We start from the raw sequence: 19,844 nt of genomic DNA, 5'->3' as shown, positions 1-19,844 counted from the left end.
TTTTTTTTCAAAATCAGCCATTACGCTGCAGTTTTCCCTGTACCGAAAATCTTTTGCTTCTTCTTCATGACTTCCCTTCATAACTAAATTGTGATTCCCAATGTAATGCAAACTGTCCTAATTTTTCTGGCCTACGATTTTTATGAGTTCCGGTGAAAACACCAAACATTCATTCAATTTTTGCATAGGACTTCTTCCAGTAGCCTTTCTGACCCAACTGCGTTCATCGAACGATAAGCGTTGTTGGGCAATTGGACGGCGGGGGTGGCCGTGTGACCCAGGGGTGTGCATGCTGTTGCGTTCCGTGAATTCTCCGGACACATGTGAGGCTGTGACGTGGCGAGTGTGACGCAGACCCACTGGACCTCGCGAGGGTGCATTGTGATCGGGTCGGGTGCGTCATTGGTGGCGGGGGATGCGCCCAATCGGGCTCCATCGTGGTGCGGATAATGGCATGAATAGCTAATTGCGAGGGATTGGAGGAGAATATGTGTGGAAACCTAGAGTCGACATGCGACAACTCTACTGGAAAATTTGATTGCCCATTAATACACTCCAATGGGAAACTTAAAAAAATCTACGGAAAGGTTTTGAATGGCTAATTAATAGCATTTTTATTATTTCATCTCTCATGTCGTTTTGGCGTGAGGGAAAAATAAGTTAAATGACACGCAGGAAGAATATCAAGATTATTGGCACTTTATGTTAATGCAGTGTATAAAAATCAACACAACAGCAAACCAAAATTGACCTTCATGTCATGGAATCGTTGCAAAATACGATAGTCAGATTTCATCAAGTTTCTCAGGTTAGTATTTGTTCAATTTAGAGTCGTTTTTTTTCTAATATGAAATTCCCTTAAATGAAAAAGTTGTATGCCACAATGACGATAAGAAACAACACGTGACGTCCTTTGTAAGAGAGACACATTGTTGGCATTACCTAAATATGACAGTAAAGAAGAATAAGAATGGAGCAGTTGAGCGAAAGGGTGATAGAAGATAATTTTCCAGTAAAGGGTTTTGGTATAATATTGATTCCTATTCGCTTTTTCCGAAAACAATTGTCAGTAAATACATGAATCGTCTATGATTCAAGTGCAATCTAACAATTAAAGGTATAATTTCCCCACTCTTCAAATTGCACGTTATTGGATACATTTCTTACTGCATCCTAAGGTACCATTATTTGTTAGATGATAGTATATGTATTTCATCAGCTATCATTCGGACAGTGTTTCCGCGGATATTCTTTGGATAATCCGCGTCATTGCCGCCAGATTGCGCCAGTTTACGCATTTATTTCAAATACCACGTAGAACTAATTTTTATCGTTGGATTTTTGCCCAAATGGCATAAGAGATTTAAACTGTTATTTACAGAGAATGATAACTACTTTTAATGGCAGGTAAACTGAAAATGTCAAAGAAAAGGATACCTGGGAAATGTAATGAGAGGGTTAAAGAGATTTATTATTTATTGCGCGTTAATTAGGCCCCACCGAGAGTACGCTGCGGGTGTATGGAATTCTCACGAGTTCCTCACGTGTGAGTCATATGAACACCTTCTCTCGTGTGATTAACTTTCATCCAGTGAATGATCAAACTGATATTTGCGTGGGGGTGTCATGGCTGAGATTATGAATACATGCCTGGTGACCTAACACCCCCCGCCACACTCCTTTACGGCGGCTTGCTGGGTATTTTGTAGATGTAGATGTATTTGCATGCGTGTAGAATGAAAGGATTTTTGCATGAATGTGTATGCCACTGTGGGTATAGTTTTGCACGTATGTGTTGATTTTGCATGTGGTCGTGTTCCTTTTTACGGGTGGTGACCTAACACCCCCCGCTACACGCCCTTGCAGCGGCTTGCGAGGTATTGTGTAGCTGTATAGATATGGATATAATTTTTGACAGTACCTGACAACCACGTGAAGTACGCATGTGCTATTTGTTCGTACATTTATATTCTCCTATTTGTACCTTTCAACCTTCAAGTTTTGTTTCCAGCTTCCGTTTTGCCAGTTGCATTCAACGTTTTTTTTGTTTTGAAAGAGTAACACAAATTTCCATACAATATGTCAGTAATGCGAAATAAAAGAAAATAAAAATGGTAAATCTGGATGCTTTCACTTCAGTTGTAATCATTTTTGCATTCATTCTAAGATGATCCCTTATTGATATTATCATAAAATGAGGTTTACTGCCAAATTTCAGAATAAATTGTATGAAAAAACCTTAGAGATAACTTCTATTGGATAGAAGAAAGGAAGTCCTTTACAAATTTTGAATTTAAAGTTTCCAAAATAGTTAATAGACGTGAAAAAAAATTGGAATTTATACGAAGGAGTCAACTGCAAAAATATGCAAATATATCTGAGTCGCAAGGATAATTGAGATATAAGATGAAGTAAATAGCAGAGTGTATATATATTTTTATATTTGCACAATTGTTTAGACTTAAATGAGATTAAAAAATAAAATATTGTGGACATTAATACCATAGTAGTAAAGGAGCTCTCGTGCGTGGACTATTGCTTCCAATATGTAATTTTTCTTAATAATATTTCATATGCTGTAAAGTTATGATTGCGCAGTATAATCGACTAATTTTGTTCACCCTGTGTGTAGACCAAAACTTAAAATTTGTGTCTTTTGCAATTGATAGTCCACATCTTTCCCTAAGTACACCTTTACTTTATTAACTTGTATTCTAGCTTTCCAGAAATCCTTCTTCAGTGGGTCGTCATTTAGACTGGACTGTGGAGTACGATACTGAAATTCGAATGTTCTATTGAAAGGAAACAATATTTGGGCACCTTATTAATATATTAACTGAAAAGGTTAAAAATACACCCAAAGCAAAAATTACGGATAACATCATTACAAAAGTATGTAAAATACTTAGATAGAATCCTATAAAAAAAGATCCCCTTGAAGATATTGATACTTTACCATCACTGACTGTTATTTAATTGTTATAACCAATTTTAAAAGATCAGTATCACAGTAGAATCAGATAAATACAAGATTTACAATATGAGATATAAAATTTAATTTACAAATCACGCTTCATAATGTATGCTTTGAGGAAATTAAGAATATTTAGTTCAATACACTTTTAAAATACTTTGAAAATAATTAAATCGCTTCCATCTCCTGTGCATTGGAGATTTGAAACAGTTATCCTAGTAATCCTAGATATTTTAGATAATTCTACCTATTGTCAAACTCACAAAATAAATTTACATTGTAATACAATAGTTCTAGCATCTATCTGATTTAGTTGCAATTTAATTATTTTTAATTTTTTTCTTAGTATTTAAACTTTTGAAATCGCACCAAGAGAATCTCTAGTAATGAGATAAACAGAGAGATATTATCAGAGATAATGCCAGTATATTACTTTAAGAAGCGATTTGTATGAATGTGATAAAATTTTAAATCTCACCAAGTATATATTTAAGAACACAGCCATAATATAATTGATGGTTTCCGGGGTAACTTTATGAAATCGATTCATATTGGAAATGAAAAAATAGTAACTTTGTGATTCTACTGAAAATCCATTACGATACGACCCGGGTTTCGACGTTCGACGTCATCTTCAGGTGCCAACGTTGTTAAACGTCATCTTCAAGAGATCTGAAGATGGCGTTGAGCGTCGAAACCCGGGTCGTGTCGTAATAAATTTTCAGTGGAATCAATAAATTTACTATTTTTTCATTTCCAATACAGCCATGTGTTATGTTGTATAATATTTTCGCCAAATAAATTCTAATGAATAAGATTGATTCACTATCTACGGAAACACTTAGACTTATTATTTAAGCAATTAATTTTTAAAATTCCCTATTACTGACCATAGATTAGCTCCGTAAGATTGTTACCTATTTCCCAATAATAAATTAATGTCACACATAGAATTCAGGAAATGAGATCGAGTTCTGTTGATAAGTTACCTCACAACTGAACGACGCCAGCAGCTGCGATGGTTCATCCCGAATCTGCGACATGACGTCAATCCTAAATGGTTCCCACAGAATCGAATTGCATAGCAATCGTCGAAAAACTGCATTTGTTGTCATTTGCGGTATTTCGAAAAAGATCACGCATTGGCCTTCTTCATCTGTCTCCCCTACATTCATTCCGGAGGCATGAAGTCCATTTCACCACCAATCCCTTCCGCATACGCTCTCTCCATATGTCGGGGTCGCGTAACAGTCGGATGGCTGAATCTGTGAGACCGACGCGACGTATAGCTTCGGCAGCAGGTATTCAATCATGGTACTTTTCCTTCGATTGGACGGATGTGAAATGGCACACATTTTGTTGTCGTATGTCTAAGGTAAACAGCATTCTACTCCTCGAGCATATGTTGCGCAATTTGAAAACAACACCACATATCCCATCGAAGTACACTAACCTATTTACACATCGATAAACTTTTAAATAGGCGCCCGAGTGAGGCTCTTGAAAACTAAGCCATAAAAATGACTTGCGAAATTCCGTGGGACAAAATCGTAATGGATTTATTATAAATAAATGAAAGGACTAACTTTGTAGTTCCACACGAAAACGATTTATTCACACCTGTTTTTTATTCACACACATTCGTTTTCGTGTGGAACTACAAAGTTAGTCCTTTCATTTATTTATAATGAATCGGTTCCATAAAGTTACGCCAGAAACCATTAATTAAGTAATGGATTTACATAAACAAGACAAGTTATTTTTCTTGGAATATTTTTCCCAGCGATTCCTATCTCGGCAGATCTTTTCCAAACGCTATATCCTTATCCATTTTTTTGTCCTGCACTTTACTTCTCCTGAGGCAATCTCACTTCCCTGACGCCAAATCGCCAAGTAATTGTTTTGTGCTATGGCTTCATCACTTTTGTGGAGGAAAAACAATGGAGGCAGCAGTAAAGAAGACTCCGAGGAGAACTAAATCATCAAAAAGAGTACATGAAACGTTTGGACGATGTTGAGGGTAGAGAAATTAGAAACTACATAGTGGTAGATGGAAAGAGGAAATACAGTTATTTTAGGTCTATGCGAGGTGAGATGGAAGGATAGAGGGGATTACTGGAGTGATAGTTATAAAGTAATATACAGCAGAGGGGACGTCAGCCAACGAGGGGTTGCCATAATATTGAATAAATAGGTAGAGAGAAGCGTAGTTAACATAGACCAAGCAACGGATGGAATAGTACCAGCAGAGGAAAAAACAGAACCGACGAACTTGGTCATTCTTCAGTTATACATTCCACCGAGCAAACATTAGGAGGGAGACGTCGATAGGATACACGATCAGTTAGAGGGCATAATCGCTTGTGTTACTGCAGGGAAACATTTGATAGTAATGAGGGATTGGAATGCGACGGTAGGCGAAGGAGGATGTGGTGATGAGGTGAGGAATACAGTTAAGGTTTAAGGTATGACCGCGGGGAGAAAGCAATTGAATTCTGCATGAGACAGGGGTTAGTCATCATCAACCCTTGGTTTAGACACAGCAAAAGTCGCAGGTATACATGGAAAATGCCATGTGACTCAGACAGGTATCAGTTAGATTTTATTATGGTTGGGCACAGATTTCGGAACAGCGCGTTCAATTTGTACAGTTTACAGAACAGTAAAAGTATTAATAAAAAATATAAATGGAATATTTTAAAAAATTTCGAAATCAGCAAACATTAACATGGGAACTGTAAATAGACAAATGACAAATAAACCATGGATTACAGTTGAGATCAGTAAGAATATAGAGGCTGCTACATCTACATAATACCCCGCAAGCCGCCGTAAGGGCGTGTGGCGGGGGATGTTAGGGCGCCACCCGTAATTAAGAAAAAAAAAACCACATGCCAAAGCCAAAAATGTATGCAGTCCACAAACAAAACATGGTATGCATTCATGAAATACACCTTAAATCCCACACACAAACTACCAACTGACATACACCATGCACCTGGGGCAGAGCACAAATGAACACCCGTCAAACAATGTCCCGTAGACTTTCACAAATGTGTGAAGAAAACATACATGCGGTTGCGCTGCTTTGCTGCAAAACCTCAATCAAAAAATTTTCGATCATATTATTTGCTTTTAATGTTTACTTGAAGCACAATCATTATAAAGGTGATAATTATTGCAAACTTTCAGTGACAACTGATTACAAACTTAAATGAAAAAGTACTTCTATGCGAGTGTCAAAAAGATGGCAGCACTTGTAACGTGCTTGGTTACATGGTTTGGCGAGATTCAACTATCACTTTCGTTCATGATATTTTGGTTCCGGGAGAAAATAATGTTCAGGTCAATAATTTTTCCTCTTAAAATTAGGCAAACCTTTTCCAAAATCCTTTCCCGTTATTCATCCTAGGTATCTTATGATTTTTAGTATTCCCAATATGTTTGTAACGAGATACAAATAATTACCGATACATGCCTGTTATACTCATCTCATTCTATATATGTCGCTAAAGATGTAACTTCAATCTTGAAATCTCTCAACTTTCAGATATTCCTCGATAAAACCAAAACGTTTTCCGAAATAGTAGAACTTGTGAGGTCTAACTCAATTAACGTTAAGAAGTTACAGTTAATGTGAGAAATTTACAGTTTAATAATATTACACCTTGATTGAGATTCGAATCTGGATCCCTCGATAAACAGCACATTAGCCAGTTAACCTATCGAGTCTTCTGGCTCCCTCCTTTCTGGCCAAGGTAGCCTAACTGAATGGACGTATCTCGTTTGCCGAGTGTGGATTTCTTCCCGGCGATCGGTGCCTCGGTTGCCGCGAGCGAGGAAGAGGCACTCCCGTACTCTTCCGGAGGTCGGGCGTCGAGTGTTTTTGTTTTGTGGTGGCATATGCCGGCTGGAAGAAGAAGTTCGACCGTTTTGATTCAGCCAAGGTGCTTCTAAATTCCTCACTCTCTCTTCTGTTGAAGGCGCCCGAGAATTCTCTCAAGTCAGTGTGTGTGCTTAAGTTTACTTTGCTGCGGTGAGCAGAGCGTCCTCCCTGCGTGATCTAGGAGTACGCGTTCTTTTTCCTTAACAGTCGAGTGTGTTTTCTTCCTTGTTGCTTCTGATTTTGCATCATCTTCAAGATTCCCAATTAAGGTGTAAACTGTTGTTGCAGGTGGAAGAAAAGGCGAGTCATCGATTTCGTTACAGGTTACAGTAACGTGTGAGATGAAGCCAACTTTAGACTGTCCGCAATTTGACCAGTCCACCCTATAGGTCCCTTTTAAAGACGCCGTTCTTGAATGTGAAGTGCTGCTTCGGGAAAAAGTGGTTTTGGGAGTTCTTTGTGTTCTCTCCTCCTCCCTTATCGGTAGCACCGCCCCCATTCCACCCTCCGTCGACGCTTACCAGCGAGGGAGCACGGTGGGGCCAGGTTAGGAGTTGGCCCCATTTCTCCGAGAGCCGCTGGATATTTCAATTTCCACGGATGAAGAGCGTAAAGGTTGACTCTTCGAAGCGACGGATGTCTTCCCGCAAATACCACCGACCAGGACTCGGGATGTCTTCCCTTCGCCGGGGTTCAGATCGGGACCGTGGCAACGATAATATATAGCGGACTTCTTGTAAGTGATACCCTTGAACTAATTAATTACTAGTATACCTTTGGGTCCTCTTTACGTTTTTCCTTTTTCAATACGTTATGAGAATAATTTCCATTAATATCGCAAATTTGACGAATATTTGAAAATAGAGAACAATTGACGATGCCACTGTAGAAGATTTATGTTTGCCTTCTGCGAGACTCTCTCGTGGAATCCGATTAAATTCTACAGATTATAAGGCGCATTCCGACCCACAAGAGGCGGGCATGAAGTTTTAAAGCATTGAATCTGGGTTCTCTCTACCATACGTAGGCACTCTTCGGGGAGAATGTTTTCCCCTAAGATTGTATACGTGAACGTCATAAATGGGCACGCATCTCCCGGGAGGAAAAATGAATTTTTTTACTGAATTTTTCACCAAATGATCTCAGTGATCATCGGAACCTAAAAAAAAAGAAATTAGTACCACTAATGAAGAGTTAATACCTAATTTTTTAGTCATTGAAAGGAAATGCTATTTTAGTGTGTGATTTGAATTGTAACGATCGAAGGGAATGGAGTGGATCTAATAGAGATAAGGTATCATACCGTGGGTTTGGTTTATGTCCGAACACTGAGCTTTAAATCGACTCCTTTAAGCGTGCTTTTTGGCCGCATTTTCTTTTTTGAACTAAGAAAAACTTCCCAACTTTTCACCAGAGAAAATAATCAAAATACTCTCCCCGGCGGAGGGCAGGGGGAGGTCGAGCTAGACGACTCAAGTCTGTTGACCTTTCGGAACAACGAAGGTTCATCAAACCTGTGTAGGTATGATGCAAGGTCGGAGAATAATGGGTCTTCGAAGATCTCCTCTGGGAAGCGTGTAGTGATCGCGAAACAAATCGAATTGGATAGATGCTACGGTCGGGAAGGATTCCCCGAGGGGGGAAGGGAGCCGTCCACTTCGGATGGATTACATTTCGAGTTATCCTGCCCGTACTGGAGCATTTTACGATATATTTTTACGCGCTCATTTATTCTGGTTGAAAAATATCTCGAATTTCCATATTAGAAGATTGTATGTACTTTAACACAGAGTTTATTTTAAGATACAATGCGTATCACCGACCGACTTGCGGCGTCATCAGGTATAAATTTCATTTACATCCAGCAATGGAATATAGGACAGAGGGGAGGTTGGTGGCTAAGGTTGGTAGGATGTTGAAGGTGGGGGTCGGGGTTATTTGGGTGAGGGAAGAGGCGGTTCTGCCGTGGCATAGGGGGTGGGGTGGACGGGCATGGCAAGGGTCGGGGGATCAGGTGTATTGAAGTTGGTTTTTTCTCCCTCAAGTTAAGTTTATCGGGAAGGAGATGGGAGTGTTCAGGGTATCTCCCTCTCCACCAAGTCTGAGAACCTACCTTAGGGTTGATTACTGTGTTTATGTATATATGTATATATATGGTTTTTACTGTGTCTATGTATATAAGAATAACCCTGTGTATATGTGTATATATATATATATATATATATATATATATATATATATATATATATATATATATATATATATATATATAAATTATTTCGCATGTTTTGATAAAGTGAATACTGCTTTGGTCGGATAAATTCTTATTCTCGGTCTCTTAGACGGTTTCCAAAACAATGGACATATTATGCGTGAATATATTACTGCGGGGCATTATCTTAACAACGGAGAGTACCCTGGGCAAAATTATAATCTTTTTACATTGGTCTGGATTTAGAAAAAAAGCTTCCGATAATATGATGATATGGTACTATGATTTCAATTTCATTTGAATATGGCCTTTCCTGAACTTTATACAAATGCCGCTTTAAGCCTTTATGCTAGTATTTTAGCACGAGTGAAAATTGATCCGTGATAGTTGACACATTTTTAAATGGAAAACTCGGCTCGCCAGGTTTTCCTTCCATTTAAGGGTGCCCTTTACCCTAGAACCCGTGATCCTCTCAATGGAAACCATGGCGGTGTGAATTAAACTGGAAGACAGTAGTTCATGTTGTCTATGCCGATAATTATTCACATTTTTTAAAAGCCTTATTCTTCCTTATAACCTTGTCAAATTCTTGTTGATTCGTCTTATATGAATGAAAATCGCACCACCTTTCATTCATAGATGCGGTGAACCCGAACGAATGCAGCAAGGAAACTGCTGCACCAAGTAGCCTCAGGGCGATATGCCGAGAGAAGGATATCGTATTACTAACAAATGTTACTGGTTGCTAATTAAAAAAGTGAAGCATAGAAAGAGAGTATCGTTCGAAGTGAAATCGGCCAATTACTGAGTGTGGCCGTTATAAATCAGATTTTTTTCACAAAATCTTGGTTTATGGTGAAAATATTAAAGCTGTCAAAATGCATAACGCTCGCGTGATACAGCTTGAAAATTCATTCTAATTGTAGGGCTATTTTTCAAGATATTACACTTCAATTTTTAAACAGACTTCCGGATGAAGTTAGATTGATTGAAATTGATAGAGACCCATTTACAAGTAAAGTGCCAATTTTTATATAAAAGGCACGAACTAATAACTGCTGCTAGGAAAACACTTACGGACCGTGAGCACTTGAAATTAGTATTTAAGCGTGGTTAAATCTTTTAGTATGGAATACTAAAAATACTTTGGATAAAATACACACAAGATATTTCACTTTTTCAATGATCCAGATGACATTTCTGTGAGGAGTCAATTAAGCTTTGGATTTTGAAGACCTTCGTTTTTTACGTAAGTTGTCTCAGCTGGAGGAATAGAGATGGTTGAACTCTTGAAGTTTTCTACTAAAATCTAAAATATTCAGTTCCACGCGGAAGTAATTATTACTATTTTTTTCTCGTGCTATACAGAACCGTGTAGCATCTATCACGAAACATAAACACAAACTATTAAAAGTTTTTAATGTTTCCAAAGTGACTTCGGTTTCTTACCATTATGATTCCTGATTCTTCGGGGAAAGAATGAGTATTTGTATTTATCTGTACTGGAATCTATCTCACTTTATTTTATCTTTGTGATCTGATCTACCGAAGTAGTGTGAGGCCATTGTAATTCCTTCAGTGTCATCGTTAAACTCGTTTGTTTTGAACCTTTCTGAAAGTCTAAGTCTCCTTAGTTCTCTTCGTATCTCTAGCGGAGCCCAGTCTAAATCTCCTGAGAGAACTGTCACGCTTGTGTTCTTAACATAGCATTTTTTAACGAATATGGCGGATTTTCTTTGGACTTATTCTAATTTCTTTTGCCAAATTTTCTCCCAAGGATCCCAAATACTTGCGGAATATTCCAAATGAGGTCAAACTAGAGCAAAATAACACCTCTCTTTAACTTTTTCATTGCATTTCCCCACCACCCGTGTTATGAAGCCGAGTTTCTTTAGTAGTGGTAGTTTAGTTTATTTCAATATTGTCCTGATATGCACTACTCATGAAAGGCGTGGTGTTAGATCTGCCCCTAAATATTTACAGGTAACTTGATTGGCCGTAGTTAGTACTGAACCCTCTGTTTCGTAGTTTATGTCCTGTTCGCCACTTCCTTTCTTCCAATATTTCAAAACTGCCTATTTGTCTACATTAAGCTTTAATCCCCATTTCTTGCACCATTCAGAGAATGTGTCTAAGTCTCTAGAGAGTAGCTCGCGCTGGAGGAATGGAGATAGTGATAAAATGGTGATGAAAAGAGAGGATACAAGAAGTATCTTTAGGGAGGCGTGTTTTAACCTTTTCAGTGAATGCAAACCTTTTAATGGTTTTTTTACCGGGTTAAACATATACACTTTGAAATTGCTGCATTTTTGCTGCATACAAATTAGCGGATAACTTATAGTTACTGTTCTGGTATCTCGACTTGTTCTTAAAAAATTAATTCGTCATTTATCTGTTCTACGAAGTAAAGGTCACAGGAAGTCGAAATCTCATACACACCTTAAGTTTGGATGGGCAGAATAGCATCTTTTGTAGCTTACCTCTTCCATTTTCCTTTACTTAATTTTATTTCAATTTTGTCTCGTCATAGGATGCTTGTCGTTGTTAATATGGTTTTTTCTCTCGTTTCATATTCAAATATGTTCAAACGAATGAAATGAATGAAATAGAGTACACGTTTTCTCTCAACAACGAAAGAGTATGTACTTTTTTGCCATCAAATTTATTTGATAATTGTTTTTATAAGCAAAGAATATTACTCTCTTACCTAAAGTTCCCTTAGCAGCTCAGAGTCATGTTCCGCAATAAGGTGTCTGTTTACAGTACAATGGTTTGGTAAATGATCTCTCCAGAATAATAGCTAATGTCGTCATCCAGTTGTACTCGTATTTTAAACACAAGGATGGAATTCATAATGGTGGCAAATGATTACGTCATTGAAGGTTTACTATTAACTTAAAGTATATAGTATTTTAGATGGTCCATTACGTCAGTACCCTCCAAGACTCTCGAGAACTTCATATTCTTTGCTCTAGATTATTTTCTTCTTTAGTTCTACGTAACTTCTGTCTGCTTTCTTGCTGTGAAAAGAAATATTTTCTCTAACTTCTTCAAACGGTATATTCTAGGATTCTGGCTTCTGGCACAATCTTCAAAAATGTTTATAAACCTTTCAATATTTCCAACGCCCACTTTGAATACACTTTCGGATTTCTTCTATTAACTTCCTTCCTTCATGTACCATATTTGAAATTTAATCGTAAGTCTACTTTTCTTTCCAAGTTATTTTCTCAAAACTTCTCTCCATTGCCTTATGTCATCATCCTTCATTTTCATAATATATAGGGAACACTCTCTGCGTAACTTGGTCGTCTCTCATGCGTACTTTGAACTCTTGGTGAAATAACATTGCATTTTTTGTATTTTAATTTTATTTTTGAGGTTGGATTGATTGTCAAATTAGATCAAGTGGAGCGTAGAGGAGGTATATTTTCACAACACTGTTTTGATAAACTCAGCAGCGTAACTAGATTATTAGGGAAACTAGGTTGAAAACCATTCTCGAATACAAGATTAAATCTCTTTTATAAATTATCAGGCTATCTCTTTAGCGCTGATTCAGAAAATTCATCGTTATTCCCATTCTACTACGGCAGGAGAGATCATGCAAACGAAATTAGAGAGATAAAGCGTAGAACTATGTTCGGTGGTTAATTTCTTTAAATTTTAATAGGATCTGTTTACAAATTTGCTGGATTTTACCTAGAAGTAGTTGATTGTGGTAAAATACCTAGGTGTCACATTCACTGAAAACTTAACTTGGTTTACACATACGTAAAATCTGAGGGTTAGCATGTAAAAAATGTAATTTATTGGACGCATTATCGGTAGAAGTGACTCCAAGTTCAAAGAACGATGTTACCAAGTTCTTGTAAGGCCTCATTTAGAATATTCATGTGGGATCCGAGTGAAAAGGCCTCATACGGGCTATTGAGATGGTTCAACGACGGGCATTATTAAAAACTCTTACGTTAAAACGAAAAGCGTCACTGCGTTGCTTATGGATTTGGGGTGGGAATAATTAGAAGCAAAACGATTAAATGCTAGGTTGAACATACTAAATAAACTCAAATCCGCATGTTTCAGCACCGAGGTCACCCTTACGCTGTCGGATCTAGCGCCGTCAAGGACTACCCGCTGTTCCCGCTCTGAAAGGAAGTCTTCCACCCACTTAATTTCGCCCTTGTTTATCTACATCTACATAATAGCCCGCAAACCGCCGCATGAGCGTGTGGTGGGGGGTGTCAGGACATCACCTGTCAAAGGTAACAAAACCACATGCAAAATCAACACATGCATGCCAACCTTGACCTACAGTGGCGTATAAATTCATGCAAAAATTCTTTCAACTTACATACATGTAAATACATATACTATCAACTAGCGAACAATTGCACCTTAGGATGCATTAAAAAATATATCCAATAACGTGCAAGCTAGAATTTGACAAGTTAGAAACGAAATTCCACTATAGCATGGGCATGCAACACACAACGGTCCCCTCCCCCAAGTACACAGATAGGGAATGTGACCTGACACTGCAGGTAGCAGGAGGGTCCCCTCACTGAGAAAGACGAGGGATGGAAGGGGAAACTTAAAAAACATAAAAAGCAGAGTAATAAATACTGTATGTAGATGTATAAAGATGTGCATTGTGTAAAGAGCACTACATTATTTAATGGCATTCTAATACGGTCATGAGGGAAGGGTTTTGACAACAAATCACACAAGGTCAGTGAAAGTGCATGCAAATGAATGGAACTAATTATCCCCCAGGCGCTGAGGGTGGTTAAGTGGAATTTTTGCTATCTATAACCCTACAGTTGCTATCCTGTATTGTTCTTCGGAAGAAGGGATAAGGAGGAACAACTACGATCTTTAATTTATGAATGATTTTGGTTTTGTTCGTAGGCTTGACCTTTTAGGGTAGTTTTCTCTTGTTAAATGCAATAAAATGAAAATATACACCAATGCTGCAGCAACTGCATTTTGTTCAACTGGTAGTGTCCTAACAGCCCTCACCACGTGCCCTAACGGCGACTTGCAGGATATTTTGTAGATGTAGAAACGAACGTGTCAAGTCATTTAGTGCAAAATCCATGTAATACATTGTTCCAAAATTAAATTGTTTTTAGTAACACACCATCAAAATCCACAGTTCTGTCATTTTTAACGTGAGAGCATAATAATGGCTCACGATGAAAATTTCGACATACTCCGAGGCCAATCCTTCCCTCCCCCCCCACCATTATTCCCCCGATGGCTTCCGCCTATCCCAAAGCCTCGATGCCGCGTTCATCAGAGATGCCCCCGGAATGGGAAAGTTTATCATCGCCATTCATTGCCTTAAAGATGCTTCCGGGTTAAGGCACGCATCAGAGAATGACGCCCCTTTGACTCAGCTTGGCCAGGATTAGCCGTGCGCGATGTTTCGGGTCGGGCGAGGAATGCGGAGAAGATTCCTTTGCCTGGACAAGCTGTTACGGCACGTCTTTTGTGCGTGAGCCCTAATCGCCAGGAGTGAGAGAAAAATGGAGATGAAAAGGAAGGCGTCCTAAACAACGTGTACCAAACCCTCCCTTAAAAGTCTCGGGGACGAGAACGGATGCGTTAAATCAAACCGTCCGTCTTTCTCCATCTCTCTCTCTCCCATCCCCCCTCCCCTCCTTGCATACCATTTTGCATTGACTACTCGTGTACTTTCGGCTGAATTTATTATATCTTCAGCTATTCGCAATAATAAAAGAGGAATATAACCAAAACAAAATCATTCGTATGGTATGTGAACTGGGAGGGATTTAAATTGCTATGAATTAAGATATCGGTCTTATGACTTTTTGTAAAATTTAGACTTAGATCTCCCATAAGTAAGGCCAATAATCTACATCTTCTTAATACCCCGCAAGCCGCCGCAAAGGCGTGTGGCGGGGGATGTTGTAGGGTACCACGTAATTAAGAGAAACAACCGCATGCAAAAGCCACGCATTTATACAAACCACAAACAAAATATGGTATGCAATCATGCAAAAACCCTTACACCCCACACACACATGCAAACACACAAACTACCAACTAACATACACATGCACCTAAAAATATACCTAACATCTTTACAGTGTTTAATTTTGTTCCGACTTGTAAATTCAATGTTTTTAATGCTTCTATAGTGACTTCAGTTTCTTACCATTATGATTTCTGATTGTTTGGAGAAAGAATGAATATTTGTATCTATCTGTACAGGAATCTACGTATCTTTATTTATTATATCTTTGTGGTTTGACCTACCTAAGTAGTGTGGGGCCATGATAATTCCTATTGTGTCATAGGTAAACTGGTTTCTTCTGAACGTTTCTAAAAGTCTAAGTCTCGCTTGCTCTATTCGTATCTCAAGTGGCTCCCAGCCTAAATCCCCTAAGAGACCCGTCACACTGGTGTTCTTATTATAACAATTTTTAACGACTCTAGCCGGTTTTATCTGGACTTAATCTAATTCTTTTTGCCAATTTTTCTCCCAATGATACCAAATGCCTGCAGCATATTCAAATTGACGTCTAACTGGAGCAAACTAACCCCTCTCTTTAACTTTCTCATTACATTTCTCCACTACCCGTTTAATTAAGTCAAGTTTCTGTAAAGCGGATATAATGAGAAAGGACAAGTGGAAAATAATGGTAATTAAATATCTATATAGGTCACTATATACATATTGAATGCCACTATTTAGTTGACCGAAATAGTTCAAATTTAATACCGAAGCAACGAGGTGAATAGGCCTTTTCCGCATTGAAGCCATTTATGGCCTAATATATATTTTGAAACGAATTCACAGAAAATCAAAATTACTCAGTTCCGAATTTTTCCCCTTTCCATTCTGGCCCTATTAATGAATAAAATATTCACTCCTTTCTTTCAATTTCCAAATATTCTCATTATAAAAGTAAGAGGATTTAGCTTTTCGCAATTTAACAATGAACCAACCCCCTTCATTGTCTGTCTCTTCCAACGAATTCTTCCTTGCTATATCTCCATATCGAACAAACAAGTATTTCAAATCCTCTCCATTTGACGCAATATCTTCCTCTCTCTCTCTTTAAATGCATTCATTGAAATTTAATACTTACGAATAATAATTAAATGTTCGTGTAAAATTTTAAAATATTGACAACGAAATACACATGACGACCCGGATTTCAATTAATTAATTGTCACAGATTGGCACCGTAAAGTTACCAAAGAGTGAAAAGTATTCATACGACTAATATTGTGCATGTTTTTAAAAACTTTTCGCTCCTATCACACATTCTTCCCATTTTCAATTTTCCATTTTGTTACAAATTTTAGAAAATATGTAAGTTTTCCAACCGGTAGTAATTAATAACCGAATTTTCTTATAACTTAGTCTTCTTAGTCACGGACTATCCTAGATGGTCCTTGATTTTTCAAATTTGTATCACGTGTTTTGCTTTTGTTAATCATTTTGCCTGTTTGTGACGTTTTGTAACTTAACTATTAAAAATCTATTAATTCAAATATAAGACGATTCGTATAGTAAGATGGCAAAGTACTGAATAAAAAAATAGGTATTTTTCAAATTTTTTAACGTCGAAGTAGCGTCTTAAAAATAACAATACATGCCTAACATCCTCATCATACACTTTTCAATTTCTTTCATTAAGGTAATCTATTGTAACGCAAGATTTTTCACGATCAATTTTTTTATATTAGCCCATTTCATTATAAATTCAATATCGTCCCTTTGTTAATTTATCATCTGAAACCTATGCATATACAGTGTCATAGAAATTTAAAATAAACAACTCGGCCTACCAAATATATATTCTGTGTTTGACCTGTATTTTTACCTAACGATGTCATGCCATAACGAAACCTATGTCGTAAATAAAAAAAATTCTATTTGGAAAAGCCAAGTTGTGTATTTACAATTTCAATTTGAATATTTTCCACCAAGTCACGCCCAAAACGGTTTTATTTATAAGTGCAATAGAATTATTTTAAAATTTAGGCAAGTAGCTCAAAATCCTTGTCAAATACTGGATCAAGAGGGACTCTTAGCTTTCCATAGCTGCTTATAAGGCGAAACAAAACCCAGAGAATGCGACCCTATTCTCTTCCGGGTTGCGTGGTATCGAACGCGTCACAATTTCAAGGGCCTTTGGAGCGGCCGACCGTCGAGAAACATGCGTAGGCATAATGAAGGTTCGGTTTCGTCGTCTTACGTATGGAGGCTTAGGTCATATCGCAAAAGCAGGCTTGGTGCTTTTCTAGAAAGAAGATACAGTCATCCAGAGCCCTTTGCACATTTCTAAATATTCATTGTCTCCAATTTCTCACCAAATTTACGGGGATAACGCATATAAATCATTACGGTAAACCACAGTTTAAGACCGGTTTTGGATGGACGTGCAGTCAAACCAACGCTACATTTACAACCCTCCCCTGATACTATACACGGCAATATTAAATATGTCTTCCGTCTTTTTTTTATTTCTCTTGACTTATTTGCAATCCTAGTCCGTATATTCTCCTTGGAGGTTATAACTTCTAGTTCAAGCGGTACCATTTTTAAATACACCAGGATGCTATTCAAAGCACAGCATATTGCTGAAAAAATGACCTCAACATCCTGTTAATATGCATCTACATAATACGCCACTAGCCGCCACAAGGGCGTGTGGCGGGGGGATTACAAGTATGTGGTTCACACGTTGATGGTATTTGTCCGAGATAGGATCTGCACTCACCCACCAAAATCAATATTACGGCGAGTCCTGCAATAACTCACTCCCCACGCTGGAACTAAAGATGACACACACACACATTTTAATAAACTAAAATGACTGTTTTGATAGGTGAGCTAGATCAGACTTTATCCTAAAAATTATGGCATAGTAGTTGTGTCATTTAGCGTGGTGTAATCTACATCTAGATAATACAATGCAAGCCGCTACAAAGGAGTGTGGCGGAAGGTATTAGATCAGCACGCGTAAAATACAATGAAACCACATTCAAAACCAATTCATGTTGTCCCTACAAAAAACATTAGTTTGTTCATGCACTCGACAACCTTAATCACACGAAAGAAAGTACTTATATGCAACAATATTTAATAACAGGATGCGTACATTCAAATCAAATTCAAATGAAATGTAAGTATTGAGAAGGACACATAAATTAATTTTGATAAAGAGGAAAAAAAAACGCCGAAATTGAACTCTGATGAGCAAAAAAGAGGAAATTGCAGGGAGGAATCCGAAAAAGGGATTTTAAAGTGGGTTGAGAGAATATTTAAGTGGATAGCGATGTTGAGGTCCGAGTCAAAGTATGGAAATAATAAGCGGAATGGGAGAAGGAAGGGAATAGTATTCTTAAACAGTACGAAGCCAGGTAGAAATCACGAAGCACTAAAAGAGAAAATAATTTAGGGCAAACAATTGGAAGTTTTCGTGATACGTTGAATATAATAGTCCTCAAGGGAGTATCCAATGCCTAGCTTTCATATTAATATTCCATAAAATGAACTATAAATGACGACGTCCTTGGATTTTTTAAATTTCTGAACATACTCCTCCTCCCTCGGCGTCAGCGACAGATTTTTCTTTCTGACAGAAAACTCACGTTCAAAACTTCCGATGAATCTGCGCATGCATTAAATACATGGGTCTATCCTATAAATAGTTTTGGTTCATTTCAATTACTCCTTTTCGTAAAACAAAAGAACTATTTTATTGGGCGAAAGTAATATTTTTTAAGGAAGTATTCCGCCTGCATTTATATGATTTGGTACGTTTTTTCGAGTTATTTAGTGAATGTTTTTTTCCCATTTCCCTTCCTCTTTCTTATCCCTTACCCATCTCACCTGGTGCTTGCATCCCCTGCCTTTGTGATGGATCGTGGGGTAATTATGTACGAGTAGATGTACAGGTGTGCGACAGGTGTACTTTTTAGAAAATTAGTCCATGAAAATGAATGGAATTTAAAAAATTAAAATAATATACCAGAAACTTTTTTTATTGAAAATCTATTTAATAGCAACTAATTTTATTAGTAATTTCATTCGAGCTGAGATTATAGTTTTTTTGAAGAGAGAAGGGTTCCTTAATATTTAAAAGATGTCCACGGTTTGTAAAGCGAATTGTGGGAGAAATAACGCTAACGCTGGCTAAAGGTGGGAGACGACAGCAGGTTTTAATGCCTTTTGGAGGGCTTAAGGCGGCCTAAAACTGCGGATGTGTGTCTGGACGACCCAGACGATACCTTGACCGAAATCCTCCTTACGTAAATGTAGTATGTCACTTGACATCGTCCCTCCCGACGCTCTACCTCTCTTGCCCCGACCCACAAGCCTTCCGATCCAAACCGCTTTCAGCAGCCACCACAGTTTTGACCCTTCCCACGCGTACGAGCTGTCTGCCAAATTGGCTCCACGAACGTGTTAAACATTGAAACTAGCCTAAAATGGTGATGTAACAATTTCAGATGATTCGGCAATTTAATCTTGAACAAGATCCGTTGCAAACTTGTTCATTTGTTGCTAACGTGGCCACAAAAATAATATCCTGCATAAGTATGTCCTAAAACATTATTATATCTAAAATGTTCTAATATCCTATTAAATAAATGCTACCACTCGTGATTTCAGGTAATTTTAAGCCTATAAGATCATGTTAAAGATATTTTACATTTCAAAAATATTATTGGAATCTATCTGCCTTATTTTATCTTTGTGGTCTGATCCATCCAAGTAGTGTGGG

This window comes from Hetaerina americana, unplaced genomic scaffold, assembly GCF_022747635.1.
Source record: "Hetaerina americana unplaced genomic scaffold, ioHetAmer1.1.p SCAF_44, whole genome shotgun sequence".
Classification (NCBI taxonomy): Eukaryota; Metazoa; Arthropoda; class Insecta; order Odonata; family Calopterygidae; genus Hetaerina; species Hetaerina americana.
The sequence above is the reverse complement of the archived record's forward strand: the minus strand, read 5'-3'. Positions refer to the sequence as shown.